The sequence below is a fragment of the Pongo abelii genome, chromosome 9, assembly GCF_028885655.2.
Source record: "Pongo abelii isolate AG06213 chromosome 9, NHGRI_mPonAbe1-v2.0_pri, whole genome shotgun sequence".
In the NCBI taxonomy this organism is placed as follows: domain Eukaryota; kingdom Metazoa; phylum Chordata; class Mammalia; order Primates; family Hominidae; genus Pongo; species Pongo abelii.
The window spans coordinates 85,481,517-85,496,816 of NC_071994.2; the positions used below are offsets into that span (position 1 = coordinate 85,481,517).

At 39.1% G+C, this 15,300-nt stretch overlaps 1 pseudogene; it reads left to right on the plus strand.

The window, feature by feature from the left end:
• The first annotated feature begins 1,711 nt into the window (after positions 1-1,711).
• LOC112135528 (cytochrome c-like) lies at positions 1,712-14,476 on the plus strand (annotated as a pseudogene).
• Positions 14,477-15,300: the final 824 nt, after the last annotated feature.

The following is a 15,300-nucleotide window of genomic DNA, read 5'->3' on the forward strand; positions in this document are numbered from 1 at the left end:
GTTTATCCATTCATTCATCAAATCTATATGAGACTTTACCCTGTGCCCAGCAAGGCACGGACCACTGGGATGCAAAGCTCTTGTTCCCCAGGAGCACCTAGTCTAGGAACTGAAGGAGAAAAAACTTGCAAATGGGTTGGTTTGGCACCGTCACATCTAGTCTTTGATAAAAAGGTGGATTGGAGTTTAAGGTGTTTGTCCTTGGAACCCTCCTCTTCTCCCCTTTTCTCTATCCTACCCCTCCCCAGGCTTCCTCATGGTGGTGGATTTGTGTACCATTCTTATTCAGAGCTGACCACTAGCTCAGCCCCATTAAAGCATCAGCTGATGATCAGAGAATTTCTAATAATAGCTTAAGGGATGATCCATCCTGAGCTTTCTTTTCCAATGTGTGTGAGAGAAAGCCCTGGCTTAGGCTCTGGTCCCAGCCTGACTTCTCACTAGCTTTGTGACTTTGGAAAAATCATTTAGCCTTTTTTGAGCCTCATTAATCATAATTCCCGCTCTGCCCCCCTCATGGGATGGTTGGAAGGCTCAACAAGATGTGGATATGCTTTGAAAATTGTTGCGCTCAGTACAAAAGCAAGAGCCTATAATTACTCCCTGTGCTCTCTGTTGCTCAGAGACAGATATCTAGATTATCATGTCAGGATCCTCACAATTCACAGGATGCCCCTTTCTTTACCCCAACTCTTAAGGGAATGAACATACCACACCTTGGTTCGCCTCCTCCCAGTCAAAGGTAGTGAACTCTGGGACCAGTGGGGTTGGACTTATTTTCCTCTAGGTGATATCTATATGAAGGGCAAGGTGAGTGAGATTTAAAAAGGAATCACTAAAAATTTCTACGTCAGTGGCAAAAAAAGAGTGGATAGATAGGCTGAGACCAAAGCAGGAGAGGTTAGGTTAAACACTGGGAAGAACAAACATGGTGTTTGGAATTGGGAGACACTGGACTCTGCAACTTTACTACTTTTTAAGACCTAGGTGTCATCTTTTCTGACCAATTGTGTGACTTTGGGCAAGTTACCAAGGTCACTCAGATATCATTTACTAGTTATCAAAGGTCTCTAGGCTTTATTCCTAAGGATTGCACTGAGCTAATATAGTGCTTACACTAAAATGTGAGCTGAATTGAATCTCCTTTTCTGGAACTTCTTCTGATATGAAAGATGGAGGCAGCTTAATTAGTATAATTTTGGGGGCAGGGGGATAAGTTAGGGAGTTAGAATCCTAGTATTCTGCAAAGCCCTCATGGAGAATTCACATTTCAGATCGCATGAAAACTTGGTCAAAGTCTAGTTAGTAATTGTGAGCTGAACATAGCTGTTCAGTTGCTGAAATACCATTATTTGTGTGCAGTTGGAGGAGGAGAAAGGGACATTTGTCAGGCTATGTGTGAGTATCTTGAGCTCTTCCCTACAAAAACCTATGACAAATATAAAATTTTACTTAATAGGCTAAAGGGAACTAGTAAGGAGTTAAAGAAGTCTGGCTTAAATAGGAGAAAGCTGAATTTACTTGCCACTCATAAACATGTCTTCACACGAAGGAAATGAAGGCTGCAGTTGATTATTCACATTAGAAGAAGTTCCTGTCCTGTCTGTCATCAAGAAGATGTCCCAAGTGGAATGGTTTCTTGATGAGGAAGCCTTCCCAAAATTCCCTATGTGGAAACCTTCCCAATTTGCAGTTGTTGAGTGACATCGACATGATTGTCAATGATGATGATGAAGATTATAATGATGGTGGGAATATATACTATGTGCCAGGCCCTGTGCTAAGTACTTTACTGATTATCTCCCTGAGATGATGCATTACTACCACATGATGCATTATTAGCTTCAATTTACAGGTGTAGAAACAGAGGTTGGTAAAGGTAAAAGCTTGTTCAAGCTTACCTTTCTAGTAAATGAACAGGCTGGACAAAGTGCTCCCAGCACTTTGGGAGGCTGAGGCGGGAGGATCACGAGGTCAGAGGTTCAAGACCAGCCTGGCCAATGTGGTGAAACCTCGTCTCTACTAAAAATACAAAAATTAGCCTGGTGTGGTGACACACGCCTGTAATCCCAGCTACTTGGGAGGCTGAAGCAGGAGAATTGCTTGAACCCAGGAGGCGGAGGTTGCAGTGAGCCGAGACCATGCCACTGTACTCCAGCCTGGGTGACAGAGCAAGACTCTGTCAAAAAAAAAAAAAAAAAGCACAAACCCAGGCAGTCTCATCCAAGAGCCAACAACTATATATTGCCTCGTAATTTGAATTAGTTTCTAGCTCCTGCTTTAATCATTATCCTAAGTCATAAGATATTTGAATTAAATTGAAGAAGTATACAGAGATTTTCTTTACTATTGCTATGTGTCTGAGTTTTAAACTTCCTTGAAAAAATTCTCTGAGCTTTCAAATAAAGGCATCTTACTGCTTGCAAGTTTACCTTATTGTCAATTTTTTGGGAACAAACTCGTAAGGCAGACGCTATTATCCCCTTTAACAGATGAAGAAATAGAAGCTCAGATAATTTAAATCAGCGCTCCTCAAACTTATACAATCTGAGGGTCTTGTTAAAAGCAGGTCTGGGGTAGGGCTTGAGATTCTGCAGTTCCAGCAAGCTCCTAGGTGCTGTCAAGGCTGCCGGTCTGGGGACCATCCTTTGAGGAGCGAGGAGAAGTAACCTGCTCAGGATGACATAGCATACAAGAAAGAGATCCTTGGCCGGGCGCGGTGGCTCACGCCTGTAATTCCAGCACTTTGGGAGGCTGAGGCGGGTGGATCACGAGGTCAGGAGATTGAGACCATCCTGGCTAAGATGGTGAAACCCCGTCTCTATTAAAAATACAAAAAATTAGCTGGGCATGGTGGCGGGCGCATGTAGTCCCAGCCACTCAGGAGGCTGAGGCAGGAGAATGGTGTAAGCCCGAGAGGCGGAGCTTGCAGTGAGGCAAGATTGCACCACTGCACTCCAGCTTGGGTGACAGAGCGAGACCCCGTCTCAAAAAAAAAAAAAAGAGATCCTTGAAACCTAGTTTCTGAACAGCAGCTTGTTTCTAAGGTGTCGTATTGGCGGTACTGGCAATGCATGATTGCCCTTTGTCTAGTGGGACAGGTAGCTGGACAAGTAGCTGGACTTGAGTCTGGCTCTGACTGCTCTGCCTCTTGGCCATGCCTTATCCCCTCTCTGAGCCTCAGTTTCTTTCTATGTACAAATTTGGGGTTAAATTACATAACTTCTGAGATCTCTGAATACCATAGTAACATGGTAAATTATGAGAAGTGCCAGGATGCATGCAGAACCCTGGATGGAAAGACATTTCCATGAGACAAGAAGATTAAAAGGAGTCACCTTAGAATGCAGATCATTTCTAGGCAAGCTCCCTGTCCAGGATCAGTAGAGAAAATATTTTATCTCTGTGAAAGAGAATGATTAATGTGCCCGAGGGTGCTGATTTTCTCAGGGACTGTGAGTTAGCACCAGAAACCTGGGTAACTGCGTCAGACTCTCCAGGCTGTGCTTTAAACAGGAGGGAGACAGCAGCTATTGGATTTCTGTCAATCCGTGTGACTTTCCTAAGCTTTCAGCCTTGTCTGGAAAGGTGGGGACTTCCTTCTCATCCACCATTCTAGGGCAGAGCACCTTATCTTACGTTCAAGAACCTTAACAGCAGATGGGCATGTTCACTGAGGTGTGTGTATATAGTAAGTGCTCAAGTTTTAAAAGCTGTCTTGTGAACAGCAAGGTGGTTTTTAAGGAACCAACAATAACCCAAACAAAGAACTTTTCTGTCGAACTTATTCCTCACCAGGGGTACCTGGAAAAGTAGGGTTGACTCTCCAGGACTGAAGCCAGATGGGAAAGGTGTTTACCTCAGGACAGATGCCAATAAAGAAAGAGGGTTAATGATGCTGATTATAGCAACTACTCTTTTTTTAATCTCATTTGATACACAAAACTACCCTATGGGGTAGATATTATTAAGCTCATTAAGAAACAGAGGCTTTGGAGGTTAAGATGCTTATACAAGGTGACAGCTCGTGAGTGGAATTTAAGTGCTCGTCTGATTACCCCAAAGCTCCTACTCTTTCCATTCTGCTACACTGCTTATCCTATAAAACCATTTCCAAGAGAGGGGCTGAGGATCACATTGGAGAAGTCATATTTGTCTGGAGAGTTGACCTTGGACCTCAAAAGAGAAGATACAATCAGAAGGAATAGAGAAGTAAGGAGCAAAGGTGGGAATAAGCTGAGGGAGTCCAGGACTTTAGCTGTAAATAGGGCCAGGAAACCCAGAACTCTGATAAAAGACCATGTAAAGGGCTTATCACCTTCTTGGTGCTGTTTGCTCAAGATGTAATAGTGTTTCTGGGTTCAAGGTGAGCTATTGCTTTTTGGCTCTAGATGAAGCTGCAACTTCCTTTGCGTTAATTCACCCTGGTTAGCTATGGCTTCATTTTAGCCCCAAGGTACATGTATCTCTTCTTTAGCAGTGGCTTTCCTCCCTCTGACTCTTCCTGTCCTCATCCTTCATCTGATCATCAAGATGAAATATAATCCTCCTGGAGAGTACGAGTGCATGCCTTCTTGAGATGTGTATAGGTTAATCACAAGAGACAGTCATTTCATCTCTCCTGGGCAGAGTTGACCTAGTTGGATAGACTCTCTCAGCCTGGTTTTCCACAGTTCATGATGCAAGGGTCAGGGATAAGTTTTGACATGAGAAAGCCCTGATTCAGAGAAAAGAATGCACAAGTGTATAACCTGTTCATCATTTCATCCACAATAATAATTGTATTCCTAGCATGTACCTGATACCGTGCTACTCCCTAAGATGGGTGGGGGTAGGTAGAAAAAAGAACACAAAAAAGTAGAAGACTAGTCCATGCCAAGGAGAACCATTCTACCTAGTTGAATATTTCAGTATAAGAAAAATGGGGAGCATATGTGAGGTTGAGATGATCAAATTTAATGGCTGAAGTGCTCGTTCATTTGAAATATCTTTATTAGATGTCTCTTATATGCCAAGTACTTTGCAAGGCACAAGGTAAACCAAACAGATATTCCCCAAAAGAAGCTTAGTTCTAGAAGGAGATGTTTACAAACAAGTGAAAAGGTCATTGCAAACCTTTATTGGGTGTTTGCTAAGTGATGAGCACTATACTGGACTTTGTCTTATAAGTTTTCCCTTTGATGTGTTTATTGATATATAATATTATACACATTTATGGTGTACATGTGAGTATTTGTTACAAAATGTGTAATCAACTCAGGGTATTGGGGTTATTCATCACTCTAAGCATTTATTATTTCTATTTGTTGAGAATATTTCAAGTCCTCTCATCAAGCTACTTTGAAACATGCAATACATTGTTGCTGATAACAGTCACCCTAATCTGCTATTGAACATTAGAACTTATATCTTAAAATTCTTTAATTTTTAATTTTTGTGGATACATAAGAGACGTGTATATTTATGGGGTACATGAGATATTTTGATAGAGGCATACCATGCATAGTAATCACATCAGGGTAAATGGGGTATCCATCCCCTCAAACATTTATCCTTTGTGTTACAAACAATCCAATTGTACTCTTTAGGTATTTAAAAATATATAACAAATTATTTTACACTGCAGTTACCCTGTTGTGCTATCAAATACTACATCTTATTCATTATATGTAACTATATATTTGTATCCATTTACCATCCCCACTTCTCCCATCCACCACTACCCTTCCCAGCCTCTAATAACCATCATTCTACTCTCTATTGCCATGAATTAAATTGTTTTAATTTTTTTTAGCTCCCACAAATAAGTGAGAACTTGCAAAGTTTCTGTGCCTGGCTTATTTCACTTAATGTAATGATCTCCAGTTCTATCTGTGTTGTTCCCAGTGACAGGATCTCATTCTTTTTATGGCTGAATACACTCCATTGTGTAGATTATCACATTTTCTTTATATATTTGTCTATTGATGGACACTTAGGTTGCTTCCAAATCTTGGCCATTGTGAATAGTGCTGGAGCAAACATGGGTGTGCAGATCTCTCTTTGATACACTGATTTCCTTTCTTTGGGATGTATACCTAGCAGTGGGATTGTGGATCATTTGTAGTTCTATTTTTAGTGTTTTGAGGAACCTCTAAACTGCTCTCTATGGTAGTTGTAATAATTCACAGCCCCACTGGCTGTGTACAAGTGTTCCCTTTCCTCTGCATCTTCACCAGCATTTGTTATTGCCTGTCTTTTGGGTATAAGTCATTTTAACTGGGGTGAAACAGTATCTTATTATAGTTATTGCATTTATCTGATGATCAGTGATGTTGAACACCTCTTCATATACCTGTTTGCCATTTGCATGTCTTTTGAGAAATGTCTATTCACATCTTTTGCCCATTTTTAATCAGATTAGATTTTTCCCCATGAATGTATATCTTCTATCTCTATCTAACCGTATGTTTGTACCCATTAACTAACCTCTCTTCATCTCTCACTCCCACCCACATGTCCTTTCCAGCCTCTGCTATCATTTTACTCTGTACCTCCATGAGATCAACTTTTTAGCTCCCACATATGAGTGAGACTATATCATGTTTGTGTTTCTGCGCCTGACTCATTTCATTTGACATAATGACTTCTAGTTTCATCCATGTTACACAACTAACAGGATTTCATCCTTTTCTGTGGCTTAATAGTATTCCATTGTGTATGAATGCCACATTTTCTTTATCCATTCATCTGTAGATGGACTCCATATCTTTCCTATTGTGAATAGTGCTGCAATAAACATGTAAGTACAGGTATCCCTTTGATGTACTGATTTATCTTCCTTTGGGTAAATACCTAGTAGTGGGATTACTGGATCATATGGTAGCTCCATTTTTAGTGTTTGAGAAATCTCCATACTGTTTTTCATAGTGGCTATACCAATTTGCATTCTCAACAATAGTGTATAAGTTCCCTTTTATCTGCATCCTTTCCAGTGTCTGTTGTTTCTCGTTTTTTTTTAATAATAACCACTTTAACTGGGGTAAGATGGTATCTCACTGTGGTTTTGATTTGCATTTACCTGATGATTAGTAATGGTAATCATTTTTTAATATACCTCTTGGCCATTTGTATGTCTACTTTTGAGAAATGTCTATTCATGTCCTTTGCTCATGTCTAAATGGGATTATTTCATTTTTTAATTGAGTTTTTTGTATGTTTTGGATATTAATTCCTTGATGAATGAATAGTTTGCAAATATTTTCTCCCATTCAACAGATTGTCCCTTCACTGTGCTGTTACCTTTGCTGTGCAGAAGCTTTGTAGTTTAATGTTGTCCCATTTGTCTATTTTTGTTTTTGTCTGTGCTTTTGAGGTCTTAGCCATAAATCTTTACCTAGACCAATGTCCTGAAGTGTTTTCCCTATGTTTTCTTCTAGTGGTTTTATGATTTGGGGACTTACATTTAAGTCTTTAATTCCTCTTGTGTTGATTTTTGTATATGGTAAGAGATAGGGATCTAGTTTCATTCTTTTGCATACGGATATTTATTTTTCCCAGCACCATTTATTGAAGAGGGTATTCTTTCCCCAATGTGTGTTCTTGGTGCCTTTGCTGAAAATCAAAGTAAACATGTAAATATGTAGACATGTAGATTTATTTCAAGAATCTCTATTCTGCTCTATGTTTCTGTTTTATACCAATATCACACTGTTTTGGTTACTATAGCCTTGTAATATATTTTGAAGTCAGGCAGTTTGATACCTCCAGCTTTGTTCTTCCTCCTCGATCGAGATTGCTTTGGCCATTTGGACTCTTTTTTGGTTCCACATGAATTTGGGATTTTTAAAAATAAGTCTCTGAAAAATGATGTTGGTATTCTGATAGGGATGGCATTGAATCTGTAGTTTGCTTTGGGCAGAATGGTCATCACTTTAACTATATTAATTCTGATCATTGAGCATGAGATTTCTTTCCATTTGTTTGTGTCCTCTTCAATTTCTCTTATCAGCAATTTGTAGTTTGTCTTGTAGAGATCTTTCACCTCCTTGGTTAACTTTATTCTTAGGTATTTTAATTGTTTTGTAGCTATTGTAAGTGGGGTTGCCTTCTTGATTTCTTTCTCAGCTAGTTCATTATTGGTGTATAGAAATGTCGATTTTTCTATGTTGATTTCATATCCTGCAACTTTACTGAATTTATCAGATTTTAAAAAGCTTTTTTTTGGTGAAGTCTTTAGGTTCTTCTAAATGTAAGATCATATTACCAGCAAAGAGGGACAATTTGACCTCCTCTTTTCCAATTTGGATACATTTTAGTTCTTTCTCTTGCTTGATTGCTCCGGCTAGGACTTCAGTACTAACTTGAATAGGAATGGTGAAAGTGGGCATTTTTATCTTTTTCCAGTTCTTAGAGGCTTTTAGCTTTTCCCCATTCAATATGATGTTAGCTGCGATTTTGTTGTGTGTGGCCTTTATTATGTTGAGGTACATTCCTTCTATGCCTAGTTTGTTAAGAGTTGTTTTTTTTTTTTTAAGAATGAAGGAATTTTGAATTTTATCGAATGCTTTTTCTGCATCTGTTGAGATGATCATATGGTTTTTGTTCTTCACTCTGTCCATGTGATATATGATGTTTATTGATTTGCATATTTTAAATCATCCCTGCAGCCTTGGGATAAATCCCTCTTGATTGCTTTATATTATTTTTTGATGTGCTGTTGAATTCAGTTTACTAGTATTTTGTTGAGATATTTACATCTATATTCATCGGGAAGATTGGCCTGCAGTTTTTTCTTTCTTTCTTGTGTCTTTGTCTGGTTTTGGTATCAGGGTAATGCTGGTAGAATGAGTTAGAATTCCCTCCTTTTAGACTTTTTGGAATAGTTTGAGGGGAACTGGTGTTAGTTCTTCCTTGAAAGTGTGGTAGAATTTGGTAGTGAAGCCATCTGGTCCTGGACTTTTCTTTGTTGGAGACTTTTTATTACTGCTTTAATCTCATTACTTGTTATTGGTCTGTTCAGGTTTTCTGTTTCTTCCTCATTCAATATTGGTAGGTTGTGTATGCACGGAATTTTTTCCATTTATTCTTGGTTTTCCTGTTTGTTAATGTATAGTTATTCAAAATAGTTTCTGATGAACTATCGTATTTCTATGATATCAGTTGTAATGTCTCCTTTTTCATTTCGGATTTTGTTTATGTAGTTATTCTGTTTTTCTTGATTAGTCTAGCAAGTGGTTTATCAATTTTGTTCATCTTTTCAATTTTTCATCTCATCGATCCTTTGTAGTTTTTTTAATTGATCATTTGTAATTTTTTAAAAGTCTCTGTTTTGTTTAGTTCTACTCTGATCTTCACTATTTATTTTGTTTTGCTAATTTTCGGCTTAGTTTGTTCTTACTTTTCTAGTTCCTTGAGGTGCACCAGATTGTTTACTTGAAATCTTTCTCCTTTTTTGATGTAAGCCCTTATTGCTATAATATTTCCCTTAGCACTGTTTTTGCTATATCTTACAGGTTCTGGTATGTTATGTTTTGATATTCATTTCTTTCAAACATTTTTTGATTTACTCTTTAATTTCTTCCTTGGTCTAATGGTCATTCAGTAGCATGTTGTTCAATTTCCATGTATGTGTACAGTTTCCAAAGTTTCTCTTGTTAATGATTTCTAGTTTTATCTATTATGGTCTGAGGAGGTATTTGATACGATTTTGATATTAAAAATATGTTGAGACTTATTTTGTGTCCTATCGTATGGAGAATGTTTCATGTGCTGTTGAGAAGAATGTATTCTGTAGCTGTTAGATGAAATATTCTGTATATGTTTGTTAGGTCCATTTGTTCTAAAGTGCAGTTTAAATCCAATGTTTCCTTCTTATTTTTATTTTTTACTTGTGCTTAATATAACGTAACCAATATTTCTTTGTTAAATTTCTATCTACATGATCTGTTTAATGCTGAGAATGAAGTGTTAAGTCTTGAAATGTTACTGTATTAGAGTCTATTTCTCCCTTTAAATCTAATAATATTTGCTTTATACATATGGGTGCTCCCATGCTGGGTCTATAAATAAGTCTATGTTTAAAGTTATTATATCATCTTCCTTAATTGATCCCTTTATTATTATATAATCACCTTCTGTGTCTCTTTGTCATGTTTTTATCTTAAAGTCTGTTTTATCTGATATAAGTATAGCTACTCCCTCTTGCTTTTGATCCGTTTGCATGGAATGTCTTTTTCCATCTCTTCACTTTGTCTATATGTGTCTTTACAAGTGAGATGAGTTTCTTGTAGCCAGTAAATCATTGGGCCATTTTTTTAAACAAAATTCATTCACCCAGTCTGTCTTTTAAGTGAAAAGTTTAATCCATTTGCATTTAAGGTTATTATTGATAGGTGCCTTCTGGGACTCCAGAAATTCGAATATTTGGTCACGTTATGGTGTCCCATATGTTATTTAGGCTTTGATCATTTTTTTTCTTTATTTTTATCTGACCGTGTTACTGCAAAAGACCTGTTTTCAAGTTCTGAGATCTTTTCTTCTTCTTGTTCTAGTCTATTGTTGAAGTTTCCAAATGTTGAAATTTAAAAAAAACAATGTTTTGAATTATTTTTCTAGGATTTTGTAAATTTCTTTTTCATTGGTATCTGTTGCTGGAGAATTATTGTGTTCCCTTGGAGGGGTCATATTTTCTTATTTTTTTTATATTTCCTGTGTTTTTACATTGATGTCTGCACATCTGGTGTAACAGTTGCTTCTTCCAATTTTTTGAATTTACTTTTGTAGGGGAAGACTTTTTCCTGAAGATGTTTCTATGGTATTGTTTAGATAGGGCGCTTTGGCTTTGATACTGAATGCACATAGTAGTCTAGTCTTTGTATGATTTCTTTAGCTGTAAATAGTGTCAGTGGTATCTGTGATTTCCTTGGTAACTTAGGGTGTGATTATTAGTGGAGGCTGTGATGAAGTTTTGCTGAGGACTGGAACAATGGGAAGGCCAGTCTTTGGGCCCCAGTGGTGGCAGTAGTAGGCTGAGCATTCTCGTCCTTGGGCTCCTGAGCGGCATATGCTGGCACTGGTGTTAGCAGGTCTAAGTGGGCTGATTCTTGGGCATCCAAGTGGCTTGCTCAGATGCTGATAGTGTCAGCAGTGAGTTGGGTGAGTGGATGGGTTCCTGGGCTCCTGGGCAACAGGTGTGGTGTGAGTGTTGGCACTAGCAGTGGCAAGATAACCCTCTGTGTCTCGAGTGATGTGTGCTGGTGATAGCAGTGGCTGTGATGGGCTGGACAGGCCACTCTGAAGGCCTGCAAGTGGTGTATGCAAGTAGGTGCCAGCTGTGGTGGTAGCAGCAGGGTGGGTGGACCCAACTTCAGGCCCCCAGCAGGAGTGCTCAGGTGCCATTGGTGATGGGCTGGGTGATCCCCAGTTCCCTAGACTACATGCTCTGGCATGAGTGGATGGATGTGGGCAAAGCCAGGCTGGGCAGGTGGGGGACTCTCTCTGGGTACACTAAAATGTATGATGGCTCCACTATTGGAGGCCGTAGAGTGACTGCCTGTGGCCTGCACCTTGGCCCAGGTGGCAGCAGCCAGCCATGGCAGTGATGCAGGTGGAGAATGTCGGTGGAGCTCCAGGAATGTGGTGATGCAGGTGCTGTTGAGCCTCAGGGCAGTGTGTGGTCTGTTGGTGGTTGGGCTCTCAAAATGGCACCATGTTATAGCTGTTTATGACTCAGGGTATGTGGGGGGCCAAGCATGAGCTCCCACTCTGGAGCAGTGCCTTTGTGTGCTCCCCAGGCGGCTCTCTATGTCAGTTTCAGGCCCACAAAGGTTAAGGGGTTCTCCTGTGGCTAGGATTGCAGTAGTCCACAGTGGAAATGTGGACCACTGCGGGGGTCTGTCAGTTACCCTTTCCCCATACTGGGGAGTCTCTCCAGGCTTCCAGCAAGTCTCGCCTGAGCAGGCCACCTCACTTCCCTTTCTGCCTTACTTTAGGTATTTCCTGTCACGTCTTGATTGAATTCCAGCTTTCTCTCTTGGACAATCTATTTGAAGTGTGATTGTCTACTCACTATTTTGGTTTTTTTGAGCAGGCTGAGTACAATATGCCTCAATTCAGCTGTCTTGAAGCCCCTCTTGGGCTTTGTCTTTTGAACTGAGGGTAAAAAGATGAATAAAGACAAAAACATAATCCTTTAACAAGATCATATACTAATAGTGATGACAACCATGTAAATATATTTTAATGTCCATATGAAATGTGATCAATAGAAGTGTAAGCCAAATACTAAAGAAACTCAGAAAAAAGAGAATGTAAGTCTGTATTGTAGGAAGTGTGGGTGGAAGGTGGGCAAGGCCAGGGAAGAAGGAAAATTTGGAATGTGATGATGGAAGAGTGAACATTTTCCTTATGAGCAAGACATTACTAGTAGAGGGAGCAGCATTTGAATTGTCACAGGGCGTTTGGAGCCTGCAAGTAGCTGTCTAGGTTTGGGGTAAATAAGATGCAGTGGTGAAAGATGAAGCTGGATAAGTGATCAGGGGCAAGATCATGAAAAGCCTTGTGGGCCATACCTTATGGAAGTTAAATTTTATTTAGTAAACAATGGAGGATAACTGAAGCATTTTCAGAGAGAAATGAATTTAGTGGTTTTGAAATTTAACAGGAGGGTGAGACTTGAGGCAGGAAGAACTGTTAGGGGGCTATTTTAACAATTCAGGTAAGAGACAATGGTTTGTCAGTAGGCATGGGGAAGAAAAGGAAGGAATGAAGTCTAGAAATATTTGGGAATTCATATTTTCAGTACTTGGGTATGCAGGATGAGGGAGGAGAAAGGATCTAGAAGATTCTATGTTTTTTACTTGGGCATTTGGGTACATGGTACTGCCATTTACTGAGATTTGGAAAATGGAAAATGTGATGGTTAATTTCATGTATCAACTTGGCTAGGCTATCATATCCAGTTGTTTGGTCAAACACCTATCTGGATGTTGCTGTGAAGGTATTTTTTAGATGTGATTAATATTTAAATCAGTAGACTGTGAGTATAACAGATTACCCTCCATAATGGGAGTGGGCCTCATCTAATCAGTTGCAGGCCTTAAGAGAAGACAGAGGTCCCACAAGGCAGAAGAAATTCTGCCCCCACATTGCCTTCAGATTCAAGATTATGACATCAACTCTTCCCTCAGTCTCCAGCCTGCTGGCCTGTCTTGGAGATATCAGACCTGCCAGTTCCCACAATTATGTGAGCCAATTCCTTAAAATGAATCTCTCTATGTACACATCCTATTGGTTCTGTTTCTCTGGAGAATCTTGACTAATGCAGAGGACTTCTTTTTGTTCAGGTTTGTAGCTGATAATTGCTTTGCTAAACACAAATGTGCTGGAAGGACATTATGTTAAGTGAAGTAAATCAGGTGCGGAAAGATAAATGCCGCATCTTCTCCTTCATATGTGGGTGATAGAGTTTGGCTGTGTCCCCACTCAAATCTCATCTTGAAGTATAATCCCCACGATCCCCATGTGCCAAGGAAGGGACCCAGTGTGAGGTGACTGGATCATGGGGGCAGTTTCCCTCCTGCTGTTCTCATGATAGTGAGTGAGTTCTTATGAGATCTGATGGTTTTATAAGTGGTTGACAGTTCTTCCTTCACACGCCCTCTCTCTCTCTCCTGCTGCCTTGTGAAGAAGGTTCCTCCTTCCCCTTCCGCCATGATTGTAAGTTTCCTGAGGCTTCCCCAGCCATGTGGACATGTGAGTCAATTAAACCTCTTTCCTTTATAAATTACCCAGTTTCAGGAAGTTCTTTATAGCAGTGTGAAAATGGACTAATACAGTGGGAGCAAAAAAAAAAAAAAAAAAAAAAAAAAAAAAAAGAGGGAGAGACACCCTGTAGAAGTAAAGAGTAGAATTGTGGTTGTGAGAGCATAAGAAGTGTTGGGGGAAGAGGGATAAGTAAAGGTAGGTTAATTGATACAAAAAGTAGAGCTAGAGAGAGTGGGATGTCCAGCTTCCAAATGGGAACCTTTGTAGCACCAGTGACAAAAAAGAGAATTAAATATAGGTGATATTGAGAAAGGCAAGAAGACTTTTGTTGAGAAGTGTGTCCAGTGCCACACCATGGAAAAGGGAGGCTAGCACAAGACTGGGTCAAATCTTCGTGGTATCTTTGGGCAGAAGACAGGTCAGGATGCTGGATTCTCTTACACAGATGCCAATAAGAATAAAGGCACCACCTAGGGAGAGGATGTACTCACTGATGGAGTATTTGGAGAATCCCAAGAAGTATATCCCTGGAACAAAAATGAGCTTCACCAGCATTAAGAAGAAAGGCAGAAAGGGAAGGTTTGATAGCTTATCTCAAAAAAGCTACTAAGGAGTAAGAATTGGCCACTGCCTTATTTATTACAAAACAGAAATGTCTCATAACTTTTTTATGTATATTATAAGTTAATAGATTTCATAAACTAGAATTCAGATCATAAATGACAGAATATTTTTTGATGAGCAGTCCTGGTTTAACTAAAACTGACTTATGGTTAAATGAATGTTTGCCTTTTTAAATTGTAAAAGTAGTTCTGATTCAGTAAATGCTATCATGGTTTTCCACTTCTAAAGAGAGGATTGAACTTCACTGGTAATGTTCAAATGTTCACAAAGATGGTGAATGCCATCTTAAAAATCTATTGGAAATTGGTTTTATATTTGGATTTATGTAACTGGTTATATGAATATATTTAAATACTGGGGAAATTCCTTCACTATCTCAAAACCAAGCAAGATTCATCTGTGCTTTGTGTTTGTTTGCCTCTTAAAGGCAAGGGCTAAAGATGAGGTAGCAATGTCTGCTTTACATTTTTGGTCTTAACTATGCCAGTCTAATTAGAATTCCCTGTATCTAAAATGGTTTCTTTTACTCATTGAAAGGCATTTTGTGTGGTTTACCTGTAATATCAAATAAAGAATATTTAACACTTAAACAATTACACCTAGATAGGAGAAATAAGTTCTAGTGTTTTGCAGCACAGTACAGGGTGACTATGGTTAACAATTTAGGGCATACTTTCAAAAAGCTGGAAGAGAGGATTTTGAATGTTCACAACACAAAGACATGATAAATGTTTGATGTGATAAATATGCTATTTACCCTGATTTCGTCATTACACATTTATTGAAATATCACTCTGTATCCCATAAATATGTGTAATTATCCTGTGCCAATTAAAAATAAAAGAAAAAAAAAGAAATGGTTTGCTGAAGCAAAGGCTGAGGATTTTTAAAAGAGAAAATAAGTGTTTATTTTTCTTGTTTATGCCAGGG